This window comes from Petaurus breviceps, unplaced genomic scaffold, assembly GCF_028583685.1.
Source record: "Petaurus breviceps papuanus isolate PSGF00001 unplaced genomic scaffold, PetGlider_PUasm1.0 172, whole genome shotgun sequence".
Classification (NCBI taxonomy): Eukaryota; Metazoa; Chordata; class Mammalia; order Diprotodontia; family Petauridae; genus Petaurus; species Petaurus breviceps.
The window spans coordinates 2,903,594-2,919,532 of record NW_027185755.1 but is presented as its reverse complement, the minus strand read 5'-3'; the positions used below and the strand labels follow the sequence as shown (position 1 = coordinate 2,919,532).

The window sequence follows — 15,939 nt, the reverse complement described above, 5'->3', positions numbered from 1 at the left end:
TGGGGGGAACCATAGAGATTTGGGTAATGCATCGAGGAATGCATGTATCTGCCTCAACCAGCCCCCATTGAGGCTTGAGGGGATTTGGGGGAGTATACAAGCTGTGCCTATTTCTATTGACCCTATTGAGACATAGGAGTAGTTTCCAACCCCCCCCTCCCCTTCTTGTCGGCCACCGGGAGAAGGGTGATTAGGAAGTGCTGTAGGAGTTGGTGCTCCCATTATCAGCAATCCCTTTGAGAAGACTAGACTAGAATAAAGTAAGATTATTAACCCCTCCAAAACTGTCTTCCTGTCTTTTCTATCTAGCCAGATCAAGAGTGAACTTATTAGAGGCTGGAGTCCAAAAACTCCAGTGCCTCCCATGTGTTATTTGTGAAACACTATATGTCACTGAATTTTAGGAGAAAGTTTAGGGCCACATATCTGGGAGTCATCTGCATTGAGATGATTCTTGAACACATATGGGAACAGATAAGATCATCAAGGAGAGGGTATAGATGAGAAGAAGACCCAGGACAAGGACAGAGCATAAAAACAGATGACCCAGGACAAGGAGAGGGTATAGAGAAGGAGAAGAGAAATCAGGAAAAATCTTGAGGAAGATCCCAAGATATGGATGATGATTTACTAAAGGAGAAGAAGGAATAGTCAAGGCAGCCATAAGAGAGCAATGTTGCAAAAGCTAAGGAAAGAGAGTGTCTACGAATGAAGGGGAAGAGGGGGGACAATAGTACCAAAAGCTGCAGGGAGGTGTAGGAGGATAAGGACTTGGAACATTCCATTGGAATAAACAGTTGAAGGGAATATTGGTAACCTTAGTTCAGGAGAGTGGTGGAGGTGGAAACCAAATCACAAGGGAAGTGAGTGGGGTGGTCATGGAGACAGGCAGTATAGAAGATTGCTTTTAGTAGTTTGTCAGTGAACAGGAACAGATGCAAAGTGATAGACTGGGGGCGGCCAGGTGGCTCAGCAAGTAAGAGCACCAGCTCCAGTGTCGGGATCACCTGGGGATCAAATCTGGGCTCAGATACTTAGCACCACACCCAGAAATAACTGGCCATGTAACCTTGAGCAAGTTACTTAACCCTGATTGCTTAAAAAAAAAAAGTGATAGACTAAATGAATATCATAGTCAAGAGAAATTTTATTTAAGGATGAGGATAGACCTGAGCATGACTGTAGGAAACAACCAGCAGATGGAAGAGACTGAAGATGAAGGTGAGGGAATAATTACAAGAGGAAATAGGAGAGAATGGAGGGCACAGACGGAGGGATTAACATTGACGAGGAAAAGGTGCACAAGAGGAAAGAAATGGATGAAGATGAAGAGGGCACTCATGATAGATGACTTAAATTTTTCTCAGTAAAATAGAAATTGAGGATATTTACTGAGAGGGAAAGGGAAGGCATTGGGAGACAGAGATAACGTTTGGAACACCTACTGCAATAAGGATATAAAAGTTTTACCATGGCACAGCAAAGGTCAAGTGGAGATTAGATGACCTTAGGTGATATCCTGTTAATAGGGTGAGAGATAGATGATCTCCAAATGTGGAATCTGGATTTGATCCAGTCAGAAGCACGAGTCAGAGTAGAGAAGGAAGACAGTGACAGTGATTCGGGCCTGAGAATTAATGTGAAGTGAATGGTAATGGATCAGGTGGTCAAGGGAGTCAAGGCTGGAGGAAACAAGATTTGGCCAAGATTAGTTGAGATGTGATTAGATACGTAGGTTAGGAGAGAGTGAGTAGTGAAAGATAATACTGCGTTAAGAACTTGGATGAGTGGAAAAATGATAGTGCCCTCAACAGTAATAAGGAACTTCAAAAGGCGGGGGTGGCAGGGGGTAGATTGGGGATGGGGGCAGAATAATGAGTTCTGTTTTGGACATGTTACATTTGAGATACCTATTGGATCTATAATTCAAAACATCCTGTAGACAATTGGTGATATAGGAATGGACCTCAAAGCTGGGGCTGGATACAGAGATCTGGAAGGAAGGCATTTACATAGAAATCATTGAACCCAGGGGAGCAGCTAGGTGACAGAGTAGATAGAGCCCTGGACCTAGAGTCAAGAAAACCTGAGTTCAAATCCAACCTCAGACTAAGCTATGTGAGCCTGGACAAATCACTTAACCCTACGTCACAGGGTTGTTGTGAGGATCAAAGGAAATATTTATAAAATCACTTAGCACAAGAGCCTCACACATAGTAAGCATTTAATAAATGCTTGTGTCCCCCCCTCTTGCCCCTGATGAGATCATCAGGTGAGAGAGTGCAGAGAAAAATGGAAGAGGATCAAGGTCAGAACTTTGGGATATATGCACAATACTCTAACTGGTAAATGATCTCATCTCTTTCCAAAGTCTTCCAGGATCCAATGCCCACCAATACTGCTTTTCTTTGTAAGTTGACATTCTTATGCTAGATTGAATTATCTTTGATATCCTCCTAAACTACAGCTCTGGAGGATTTTCAACATTAAAGAATGTGAAGTCTGGGAATTGAAAGCAAAGTAGCTGCCCTCCTCTTGGAGCAGGAAAAGAAGTCCCCTTTGACCCTTGGGGTGCAGGGGCTGCATGTGGCAACATGTCCTCTCTTCTGTTTTCAGAAGTTGTAAGAGTAGTTTAATGTACAGCCTAGTGTGGCTACAAGATAGTTTCTCCCTGTGGTCTATAGTGTTGATTTCTCTAAGGCCATTAATACAAAATGAATAATACTTGTCTCAGTTTAAATTAGAAATGAAAGGGACAGCTAGGTGGTGCAGTGAATAGGGCACAGGTCCTGGAGTTAGGAGGACCTGAGTTCAAATCTGACCTCAGACACTTGACACAACTAGCTGTGTGACCTTGGGCCAGTCACTTAACCCCAATTGCCTTGCCTTTCCCCTTCGAAAAAATAAATAAATATTTATTTATAAGTAAATAAATCAGAAATGAAAGATGCAGCTGCTATGTGCAAGGCAGGAGTTAAGCACTTGCATAAGGCTGTCACCTGGAAACACATTGTATGTAGAGGAGAAGCAGCCTGGTTTAGCAGTGGGTAGAATGCCAGATATGGCATCAGGAAAATCTCTGCTTGATTTCTGCCTCTGATGCCTACTACCTGTGTGACCCTGAACAAGTCATTTGATCTCTCTGAGCTTTAGTTTTCTCATCTGTAAAATGGGGATCACAACAGCACCTACCCAGCAGGATAGTTGTGAGGATAAAATGGGATATTGTTTGTAAAGCACTTTGGAAATTTTAAAGTGCTATATAAATGCTAGTTTTTATTAATGCAATAGTGCCTCCGTCATAGGGTTGTTATGAAGCTCAAATGTGCTCATTCATGTGAAGAACTTTACAAACTTGGAAATAAGAAATAAATAAGCTATTTTTAAAAAACATTTCTACTTCTATGCACCTCAGGCATTTGTCATTTTCAAAAATCTTAATAAAGAGTATAAGGGATAAAGTATAAAGGGAGACTTCTTATTTGAGATACTTTTTTTTCCTTTAAGTAAATGATGTATAATAAACTTACTGTAAAATTGTTTCTAATTGAGCAAATAAACTGCACTAAATGTCTTTACCAACTTGCCAGTCACTCCCTCTGAAATACCTTTAGCTTTCTATTTGGGGTATATGCATAATACTCTCACTAACTTGTAGGTGATGTTATCTCTTATCAAAGTCTTCCAATTCCAAGCACACAGATAGTGGTGGTTTTATTTATAAGGCAGCCTTGTTCTGCTGGACTGAATGCCCATTGGTAGCCTCCTATAGGCTTAGGAGTTAGGTGGAAGAATGGATGGAGCACCAGGCCTGAGGGAGAGAAGATTCATCTTTGTGAGTTCAAATCTGCCCTCAGACAATTACTAGCTATGTGACCCTGGTCAAGTCACCTAACCCTCTTTGCCTCAGTTTCCTCATCTACACAATGAGCTGGAGATGGAAAGGGCAAGCTACTCCAGTAACTTTGCCAAGAAAACTACCCAAATAGGGCCACAAATAATCAGACACTATTGAAACAACACAGCAACAATCTGTATAAACATGCATCCCTATAAATTTTCCTTTTATGTATTCATAGTCAGTGTATTCATGATTCTAATTCTTCACTTCAAATAATTTCATAAAGATCTTACCAGATTCTTGATAGCTTCCACTCTTAATCATATTGCATAATAGTCTATATTATCAGAGTCAAGTAGGTAGTATAGTGGATAGAGCTCTTGACCTGGAGTCAGGAATACCTGAGTTCAAATACCGCCTCAATATTACCAACTGTGTGGCCCTGGACAAGTCATTTAACCTCTACTGGCATTTCCTCATCTATAAAATGGGGATAATAGGAGCATCTATATCCCTAGGTTGTTATGAGGATAAAATCAAACATTTGTAAAGCACTTTGCAAATCTTAAAGTACTATATAGATGCTTGTGATTATTAGTATATCAAATCCTATTCAGTCATTCTCCAGTTGATAGACTTTTAGACCTTTTCCAGTTTTTTGCAATTACTAAGAATACAGATATATGTAAATATCAAACAGATAGCTGTCCTTTTTTCCCCTTTTAGATGAAAGGAGACATTGGCCAAATGTTTATTTGCCCTCCACATATGAAATGAATATCTTCTATCATCTATATTTTTAGAGTTCCTTTAAATTTTTGCCTACAATCCAACTGGAATATATTATATATCATCTGAGACATGGATCTAAATTTATTTTCTGCCATATTGTTAACCAGTTTTTCCAGCCAAATTTACTAAATAATGAATCAATGCCCCAGTTTTTAATTTTGTAGATTTCATCAAACATTAACCTTCTGTATTTATTTTGGTTTCATGCCTTTGATCTTTGATCTGTACCATTGATCCATTTTTAAAAATTTTCCCCGGTGCCAGAGAGTTTTAAAAACTGCTTTGTAATCTACTTTAAAGTCTAGGGGTGAAAACCTGCCTAGATCAATTTCTCTTTTTCATTGTAAGCTGTGAAATTCTTGCCCTTTTTCCCAAGGTGCACTTTGAACATTTCCTGAATAGTGTTTAAAAAAACAAAACTAAACAAAAAAAAAAAAACCCACCTGGGACAGGATTCTCTCATCTCTCCCTTCCTCTTTAGGCCTAAGAATGCCTATGTGAAACATCCTAAATCCTAAAATCCCTAGAGCACTTTCTGGGAAATCCAACCCTATTTTGAGCCACTCCTATTTTGTACATTCTTCTTGTACCTAGACTGCTCTTGTGCTGAAAATAACTTGAGGGATTCAGATCTACAGTTGTAATGAGAATAAGTTTATTGCCCTGACATAACTGACTCCATTTTGCATTAGAGCAACATTTTGTGGTGAAGTTTTCAGATATTTGTTTTTCATAACTTGTGTTTCAATATAAGATAAGCATGTGCGACATAGGTTGATAAAAAACATGTTGGTCTTCATAAGCAAGTGGTAAATCTCTGGGACTCCCAAAGAGGACAGACCACCAGTGAGAAAATTTGGTAAAAATTACCATCATTAATTTATGTCATCAAGCATCAGATTAATCAACAAGCAAATTAGGTCATTGACCACCAATCAGAATTAGGGTATAACCAGCTAATGCTTATTGCTAGAAATATAAGAAACTCATCAGACCCCAGTCTTCAAGTTGACCTTGGGTCCAGACACAGGTGAGCCCCTGCCTTCCCCCAGCACTTAAGACTCAAGAACCCCATCTTGGCTTGAGGGTGGTGCTGATTGACTGAGGTTTGCCAACTTTCCAGAACACCACCTCAGGGAAAGACACATGATCACCAGCTGAGCAAAGAGGGAACCTTCTAGTGAGTAACAGTAGGAGACATACTGGGAAGCCCTAGGAAATCAGGTTGATAGTTCCTAATGGGGTTAATATTTGTATTGTGTAATAGATAATACAAACTGACATAATTAATGTTTCTGTTGCACTAATTAACATAAGTAATGGTAAATTGGTTTTGCTTGTACAGTGTATATTACAACATTCCATCTTAGCAAAAATGATTAGGGAATTTTTTGTACATAGTTCATTCACTAAGCAAAGTACTACAGAATCACAGAAATAGAGAATTAGAAGGTAGCTCCATGGCCACCTCATCCAACCCATATACCAATGGAATCCTTAGTATAACATGCCCAACAAGCAGCTGTCCAAGGAGAAAAAACTCATTCAACTTTTGGACAATTCTAATTTTGGGAAGCTTTTCCTGATACCATACCTAATGTAAATTTGCCTCTTTTGTAACTTCTACGTCTTGCTCCTAATTCTACCTTCTGGGGCCAAAGAGAACAAATCTAGTCCCTTTTCCTCATGACAGTCTTTCAAATACCAACAAAGGTACATACTCTTTGATCCAGCAATGTCACTACTAGGTCTGTATCCCAAAGAGATCATTAAAAAGGGAAAAGAACCTACAAGTGCAAAAATATTTATAGCAGCCCCTTTCCTGGTGGAAAAATATAGGAAATTGAGGGGATGTACATCAATTGGGGAATGGCTGAACAAGCTGTAGTATATGAATGTAATGGAATACTATTGTGCAATAAGAAATGATGAACAGACAGATTTCAGAAAAACTTGAGAAGACTTGTACAAGTTGATGCAAAGTGAAATGAGCTGAACCAGGAAAAACATTGTACACAGTAAGAGCAACATTGTGTGATGATCAACTATTAACGACTGAGCTCTTCTCAGCAACACAACGATCCAAGACAAGTACAAAGGATTCACAAAGGAAAATACTGTCCATATCCAGATAAAGAACTGATGGACTAAGAATGCAGATCAAAGCCATATTTTTTCACTTTATTCTTTCTCATTGTTTTATTTCCTTTTGATCTATTCTTCTTTCACAATTGTAATGAGTATGAAAATATGTTTTCTGTGATAGCATATGTATAAACTATATCAAACTGCCTACCTCTTTCAGAAGAGGAGAGGGGAGGGAGAAAAATTTGGAACTCAAAATCTTGTAAAAATGAAAGCTAAAAAATTTTTTTCTTCCTATGTAATTGGGGAAAAATAAAATACTATTTAAATTTTTCAAAATGAATGTTAAAATTGATTTTATATATAATTTGAAAGAATAAAATACCATTTAAAAATGCTGACAAAGAAAACTATCCTATCTAGGATCTATGTACCTTTTTTTCCTTCACTCCGTCCTTTTATGCCATGTATTCAAGGCCCTTTACCTTCCTGGATGCCTTCTTCTAGACATTTTCCAGCTATTCAAAGTCTATCTTCTTTTTTTTTTTTTTTGCCTTTTTTTTTGGAGGGAGAGGGCAGGGCAATTGGGGTTAAGTGACTTGACCAAGGTCACACGGCTAGTTTTTGTGTTAAGTGTCTGAGTCCATATTTGAACTCAAGTCCTCCTGACTCCAGGGCCAGTGCTCTATTCACTGCACCACCTAGTCACCCCTGAAATCTATTTTAAACCATAATGTCACAGCATTCCAAATGAGATCTAACATGAGCAAACAACAGTGGGAATATTACCTCCCCATTCCTAGAAAATGCTATGTTCCATGCATCCCTATAAATCCCTATAACTTTCCACTTTGAATAATCTCATGAAGCTCTTACCAGATTTCTTTCTAGCCTCTATACCTAATCACATTGATTAGTACTCGTTATATGAGAGGCAGCTAGGTATGTGGTGGATAGAGTTCTAGACCTGGAGTTAGGAAGACCTCAAGGAGGTTACAGCATAGTGGGAGGATGAGGCATGTACACAAATAACAAATTACAATGAAATAAAGTTATCTTTACAAAGAAGCATGAAATATCTAGAGAAGGAGGAGTTCACCCCTAACTAGAGCCCCCTTGGAGGAGGAGGTCCTGGGGATAACCCATAAAGGCAGGAAAGAATTTAGAAGGCAGAGAGTTGGGAGCAATCTGCTTTAAACCTAAGGAGTACAAGAACATGGAAGCAGGCAGTCTAGCTTGGCTAGAATGTAGAGTATGTGAAGGGCAATGAAACAAAGCTGGAAACATCCAGCTTTAGAGAACATAGAGACCCACGAATGCTAGGCTAGGTCAAGGAGTTTATACGTTGTACTATAGGCAATAGGTAATTGCTGAAGATATGTGAGCAGAAAGGTGATTTGGGCAGTGGTATGCAGGATGAGTGAAGAGGGGGAGAGGCTGGAGAAGGAAGGGAATAAATGCCTACTATGTGTCAGGCACCATGCTAAGATCTTTAGAAATGCTATCTAATTTAATCTTCACAGCAAGCCTGCAAGGTAGGTGCTATTATTATCATCCCCATTTTACAGTTGCAGAAACTAAGGCAGACAGAGGTTAAGTGATTTTCCCAAGGCCACACAGCTGGCAAGAACCTGAAGCTGGATTTTAATTCAGGTCTTCCCTGATTCCAGGCCCAACCCTCTGTCCACGGAGCCACCTAGCTATCTCAGACTGGAGACAAGGGGATCACCTTTGAGACTCCTGCAATATATTGCCCAAATAAGAGAGATAATGATGAACTGAACATTGGTGGTGGCTGTGGTAGTGGAATGGAGGGGGCAAATCTGAAGGTAACTGCAGTAGAATCAACAGCCCCGATTGAAGGGATGAAGGAATGGGAAATCATGGATGACTCCAAGTTTTTAAGTCTTGGTAAATGGGAGAATAATGGTGCCATAAACAGAAATATGAAGGAAGATAAGCTCAGTTTTGATCATGTTAAGTTGGAAGTATGGGCATTATGATTTTTTTTCTTTTTTGGAGGGGGAAAGCAGGGCAATTGGGGTTAAGTGACTTGGTCAAGGTCACATGGCTAGTAAGTGTTAAGTATCTGAGACTGGATTTGAACTCAGGTCCTCCTGACTCCAGGGCCAGTGCTCTATTCACTGTTTCACCTAGCCACCCTTAGGGGCATTATTAAATTAATAAATAAATTGATTTATTCTAGAGATGTCCAGTTGAAAATTCAAGACTGGAGCTTGGGTGAGAGATTGGAGTTGGAGCTATATTTGAATCATTTTAAGTTTAGTAGTATAAAAAAATCAAGCTATGAAAGGGAGAACCAGTTCCCTGAGCCAGTGAATAAATGGTCAAAGATATGAATCGGCAATTTTCAAAAGCATAAATCAACAATCATGTGAAAAAATACTCTAAATAACTAATAATCAGAGAAATGCAAATTCATTCTAATTTGAGGTTTTACCTCATACCTGTGAGACTAGCAAAGATGACAAATGTGGAAACAAAGATGACAAATATTTGGGGCTGTGGGAAAACACGTATACTAGTACACTTTTGATGGAGCTGTGAATTGATCCAATCATTCTGGATAATAATTTGAAACAGAAAGTTATCAAACTGTGCATAACCTTGGACCTAGCTATACCACTACAAGACCTATACCCCAAGACAATCAAAGAAAGAAGAAAAGGAGGAAAAAAGATTTGAAGCAGCTCTTTTCACGATAACCCAAAATTAGAAACTAAGGGAGTGTCTTCTTATTGGAGAATGACTAAACAAATTGTGGTGTATAAATTGTATGAAATATTATTATGCCATAAAAAACTGTGAAATGGGATAATTTCAAAGGAAACTGGGAAGACCTCAAGAGATGCAGAGTATAAAAAGCAAAACCAGAATAGTCAATACAATGATAACATAGAGCAAAGTGACTTCAAGAGATTTTAGAACTCTGATCAACATGATAAACTATTAGTTCAAAAGAATAAATATGAAACATACCATTCACCCTTGATAGAGAGGCAAGGAACTTAAAATACAGGAAGAAACATACATTTTCATACATGGCTAATGTGGGAATTTATTTTGCTGGACCATCCAGCTATGTAATGAGGGATTTATTTTTTGTTTTTGTTTTTTAAATTTGCCCAATGAGAGGAGGAGCAGAGGAAGCAGCAAATGAATTTTTTTAAGATGCCTTGATTGAACATGTATAACCTATATCAAATTGCATCAGGGAGGAGGATGGAAAGGGAGGGAGAGAATTTGAAACTAAAATTTTTTTTTAATGAATGTTAATGGATAGGGCACCAGCCCTGCAGTCAGAAGGACCTGAGTTCAAATCCAGCCTCAGATACTTACTAGCTGTGTGACCCTGGGCAAGTCACTTAAGCCTGATTACCTCCCCTCAACCCCCCCCCCCAAAAAAAAGAATGTTAAAATTGTTTTACATATAATTAGGAGAAATAAAATATTATTTAACAATAAAAACAAAAACAAAAACAATGCTTGCTAATTAGAAAAATTTTTTTAAAGAAAAACATAGAGTCAAGAGATGGAGTATATTGTGCAAAGAACTACTGGCTGGCTAATGTCACTAGCTGGCAGAGGGGGTAAAAGTAAAAAAAGACAGGAAAGTCAGGAAGGGATGAGATTGTGAGTGGAAGGAAAGCAACTGGCTTTTAAAATTTAACAAAGGGGAAGGAAATCTTCCTATCAAATAACTCTGATGAAATTCTGACCTCCACTTGCCCCACCCCTCCCTCCTGGCTCTCTCCTCTGCCTTCATTTCCCAGCTCCTGGCACAAAGCCTTTGCACAGCTTTCTTCCTGTGCCTATAATGCATCCTATTCCCTTACCTTCCCCTCGTGGAATCCCTGGCTTGCTCCACTGCTTAATGCCCTCATGTGCAACATCATACTAGAAGACTCAGTTGCTAGTTCCTTCCTCCAGGTTTCTCTTTCAATATAATTCATAGTGTACATAGCCTGTGAAACCTGGACAGTCTACTGGCGTCATGCTAGGAAACTGAATTGTTTCCATTTGAATTGTCTTAGGAAGATTCTGAAGATCACCTGACAGGAAAAGGGACCAGACACTGAAGTCCTTACTCAAACTAAACTGTCAAGCATTCAAACTCTGCTTCAGAGAGCGCAATTCCAATGGACTGGCCAAGTTGCTCCAATGCCAAAAATACACTTGCCTAAAAGACTATTTTATGGAGAACTTACACAGGGCAAGTGCTTACATGGAGGTCAGAGGAAGTGATAGAAGGACACTCTCGAAGTCTCTCCGAAGAACTTTGGAATTAATTGTATGACATGGGAGAGGCTGGCACAGGACCACTCAGCATGGCGTGCCCACATCAGAGAAGGTGCTGTGCTAGATGAGCAAAAAAAAAAAAAAAAAAAAAGCTCAAAAGAAAGGTGAGATGCGCAAATTTAGAGAACTCACACCCAAATGTTCACACAGACTATTTGAGCCTTACCTGTGGTAGAGCATTGGGAGCTCGTATTGGTCTGTAACTTGACTCTAACATAGTGATGTCATTTTTGGTCCTCTTCCAGAATGAAGGACAACAACCGACCATCCCCTAACACAGTGCCTGGCATTTAGCCGGCATTTTAAAAATGCATGCCTACTTCTAACTGATTGGATCTGGGTCTTTTAAGGGTTACACTGGGAGATCTGCCGGTCATTGTTCATCCAATGGCTTTGCTCCTTTCTGAATCAATTTTATATATGTGTGTATGCATGCATATGTATTGTGTAAGTATATGTATATACATATATCTGTATATCATATATACAGCTATATTTATATGTGAGTATCATTTTATCCTCACAAGAACTGTGGGAGGTAGATACTTTCATTATCTCCATTTTATAGATGAGGAAACTCAGGTACAGGACCACTAAGAGACTGCCCAGGGTCACGTAGCTAATTATTCCCTGAGGCAGGATTTTAATGTAGATCTTTCTGACTCCAAGTCCAGTCCTGTATTCACTGCCTCCCCTAGCTAGAATATGAGAAAAGAGATGGAAATTTTGCAAAGCAGTGAGTGTTAACACTTTCTAAACACAGCAACATCTCTTTATCTGTAATTGCATCGTGCAACTGCATCATCCTGAAGGAGTAACTAAATGCGTTCCACACACATACAAACACTAAGTCACCCAAATCCACAAGTACACATAGATATTCATGCCCATGGACAGGAGCAGGTAAAGTCTATTGGGCTTCTCCAAGTGCCACTTGAGCTCACTGGGGGCAGTGGCTTAGGTCTAGGTCAGCACTGAGATGAGTTAGTCAATAAGCATTTCTTCCGTGCCAGGCTCTGTGCTAAGCCCTGGGAGTACAACCTAAAATTGTCTCATCACAATTTATCCCTGCTGTTCCCTGCTCTACCCCCTGGAGCCAAAGAGAACAAGTGTAATCTCTTCACATTAAGTCTTTCCATGCTCCTCTGTAGTCATCATAAGCATCATTTCTCACAGCTTTGTTGGCAATATTCCGTGACATTCAAGTACCACACTTTATTCAGTCATTCCCCCCAGAGCAGCACTTTTTGTTGTAGGAAAAGAAGTGGGACATGCCCAGTGATTAGGGATGGCTGAACAAACTGTGGTATTTGAATGTCACAGAATATCATTGGGCTGTAAGAAATGAGGAGAATGTGAGGGGAAAGGAGAGCAGACAACTACCTGAGGGCTAATCCGAGAGGGAGCCTAAAGTGCCACCACCTGGATCACGAGGTGCTAAATGAGCCAGTCTAGAGCAGGAGGAAGAAGCCCACAGTCAGTGAGCCAGTGAGCTTGCCCCAATCAGCCTCACAGCTGCCCCACTCAGAGATGAATTCACAACTACACACAGTTCTCCCTTCTCATAAATTCACATTATGCAAATTTGACTTCACAAAGAATTCTGAAAGAAATTGTATGCCAAAAAACACCTATGTTAACTTTCCTATGCAGTACTGTGATCTCTCTCTGCTCCTGCCTCTCCCCTGGCATGCCAGGCCTCCCAACCCCCTCCCCCCCAAAAATACAGTTATCCCTTCCACATCACAGGGGTTAGGAGTATGGCGCCCCTTCAATCTGGAAAATCTACATAAAATGTTTTGGCCTTCCCTTCATACCAGAGAAGAAATCTGAATTTTGATGGTATTAAAAGATAAAATATGTTGATATTATATAATATTATACATATATTTTACACATTTCTGAGTTGTTTTCTTTAAGCAATCAGTGTTAAGTAACTTGCTCAAGGTTACACAGCCAGTTATTTCTGGGTGTGGTGCCGAGTATCTGAGCCCAGATTTGATCCGGGTCATCCTGACACTGGAGCCAGTGATCTTACTCGCTGAGCCACCTGGCCGCCCCTAAGCAATTGGGGTTAAGTAACAGAGCCTGTCTGAGCCCGGGATGCTATCTCCAGGTCATCCTGACACTGGAGCCAGTGCTCTTACTCGCTGTGCTACCTGGCTGCCCCGATTTCTGAGTTTCTAAACTTTTTCTGTGTTGTCTGCTGGCCTTTGTGTGTCATCTGAGGTTTCCCAAAACTCCCCAAAATTCCCATTTAATTTCTCATGCCAACCAAATATATCAGAAAGTTGTGACATGGAAGGGATAACTGTAAAACTTAAAAAAAAAAAAACCCTCCAAGTGAAAGCAGAAGAATGGTTGCCTAGAGAGATCGTCACCACCACTACCAGATGGGTCTGGGCTTGAGACCTCCAGAGCTTTGCCCAGCTCAGCTCCCCTACTTGTGTTTCCACCCAGGGTGTCTGCCTTCCGTGGGTCCACTCTTGGATACCAAGCGTTTGCTCCCTGACCTGTATGTGGCCAGCCCTCTTCTCTCTGTGTCTTGCCTCCCCCACCCTCTTCCTCTCAGTTTGGTCAGGTCCCTACGTGGCTGGCCCTGGCTCCACATGTTAGTTCTCATGTTTTCCTTTCTCTATCCTGATCCTCTGGTCCACATGTCCTGGAATCCCTCCCTCCCTCTCTCTGTTGCCCACATTGTGGGCAAATTTGCATCACAAAAAAAATTGCTTTATGTAGAGGTATAAGAGATGGTCCACTTCCCTAAAGTAAGAACTGTTTGTACTTTTCTGGATTTGACCGGTCACTTGGTCAGGCTGTCAAGCATTTGGTCAGATGAATGGAAATGATTGTTTAAAAGCAAACACAAACCCATGTGGAAAATGTATACAAGCAGTGCCACACTATGGATGGTGCATGAGTTCATTTCTAAACAAAGAAATGACTACTTCTGCCCTATGTAATGGTATGGAGGCATTGGAAGGGCTGCAATCCAGAGCATGATCCTGGAAGTCACAAAGACATCAGGAGAAATAAAAAGGCAACAAATCACAGTAAAGATACAGGAGAGAAGCTGCAGTCAGAAGATGTCACCCAGATGCAGCCACAGCAATTAATGCTGAAATTCAGGGCAGGGGAACCACAGACATTTACAATAAAATTCAGGAGAGCTGAAGACCACCCAATGGACCCTTAGTGTCTTATAGGTCTCTCATACTCTCTGAAGGACGACCTGGAATATGGGAGCATATCTAGTGATCGAAATGAGTAGAATTGCCTCAGATTTCCAAATTGCATTTGGTTCATTTTGGGGGGGAAAAGCTGATACTTTCTAATAGTAGAACAACAGCTACATTCAGTAACCCTTGCACCGATGACCAAACCTACACCAGCTCTTTTGCTACGGAAACGTGCTCAGCCTAAGAGATAAAGGGGAAGTGTTTGATGAGTTTAGAGGGAAATAGCACACGACTTACTGGTCCTCTGGATTCTCCAGAAGGTGGGTTTGATGCAATCATGCAAATTGCAGTTTGTGGGTCATTAACTGGCTAGCGAACTATTACAGGACTATTTGGTTTTTTTTCCACTGATGCTGGGTTTCACTTTGCCAGAGACAGTAAACTCGGTGGAATTCTTTTTCCAAATGAAAGACAATATCACCTAGAAAGCAACGGGTACACAATGAACCCTCCATATAACCATCCCTCAATTGCTCATTTTGTCCAGAAACTCAATGAAAATAATATCTAGACAATTTTTGCAGTCACAGAAGAGTCTCGAGCCGTTTACAAAGAACTGAAAAATTCAATCCCGAAGTCAGCAATAGGAACACTGGCTGCCAATTTCAGCAACATAATTCAGCTGATCATTGATGCATCCCATTCCCTATCTTCAGAAGTCATTTTGGAAAACAGCATGTTGCCAGAGGGAGTAACAATAAATTATAAATCTTACTGCAAGAACAGAGTGACTGGAACAGGAGAAAATGGAAGGAAGTGTTCTAATGTTTCCACAGGGGCTGAAATTCAGTTTGAGATTAACATAACTTCTAACAAATGCCCCAGTAAGGACAAAGAAACCATCAGGATTAAGCCTCTGGGTCTCACTGAAGAAGTGTTAATTATTCTTCAGTTTATCTGTCAATGTGGGTGCCAAATTGAATCCTTTCTAAATACGGACAGTTCTTGCTTTAAGCAAGTGGACCATTCTGCAGACCTCTTTTGTCATAATGGGAATTTGCCTACAGATGTAGGGAAGGGGAGAAAAGAGGTAGGAAGGAGACCACACATGCCCATTGAAGGAGGGCCTGCCCAGGGTTCAAGGACATGTGAGGAACAAGGACAGAGAAGTAAGAGCAGGAGGAGGAACTGGGACCAGCCACAAAGGGGCCTGGCTAGAACCAAGAGGAAGAATATGGTGGGAGAGAGACATGTGGTACCTGAGTATGGACAGATGTAAGACTTCAGGGCTGGACACAAAGGTAAGTAGTCAGAGTGGAGCAAAGGTCTCCTCTCGCTAGAAGTCTCAAGCCAAGCCTACTGGAGACTACTCCCCCCATTATGTCTTCTTTCACTTGGAGGGATATTTTTGTTTTCTTTTCTTTGGGGGGGGGGGAGGGAAAGGGGGTGGAAGGCCATGGAATGCCAAAACAAGGGGTAGTAGTGGAGAAAAAGAGCATAGTACTGTACAGTAAAATTAACCTAGGTGGTTTTTTTTAATGTAGATTCCTTTCAGAATTCTTTACATAAAGTCAAATTTGTATTCATGTGAATTTACATAAAGCAAGAACTGTCTGTGGAGAGTGGTGGTGGAAGGACATTTGAGTGGAGCCTGTTAGTAAAATGAGGGATATACTGGTAGCTATTGTGAATTTAGTGTTAAAGGGAGTAAACATCAAAGGC

At 40.5% G+C, this 15,939-nt stretch overlaps 1 pseudogene; it reads left to right on the top strand.

Moving 5' to 3' along the window:
* The first annotated feature begins 1,175 nt into the window (after positions 1-1,175).
* LOC138157535 (integrin beta-1 pseudogene) lies at positions 1,176-15,496 on the top strand (annotated as a pseudogene).
* Positions 15,497-15,939: the final 443 nt, after the last annotated feature.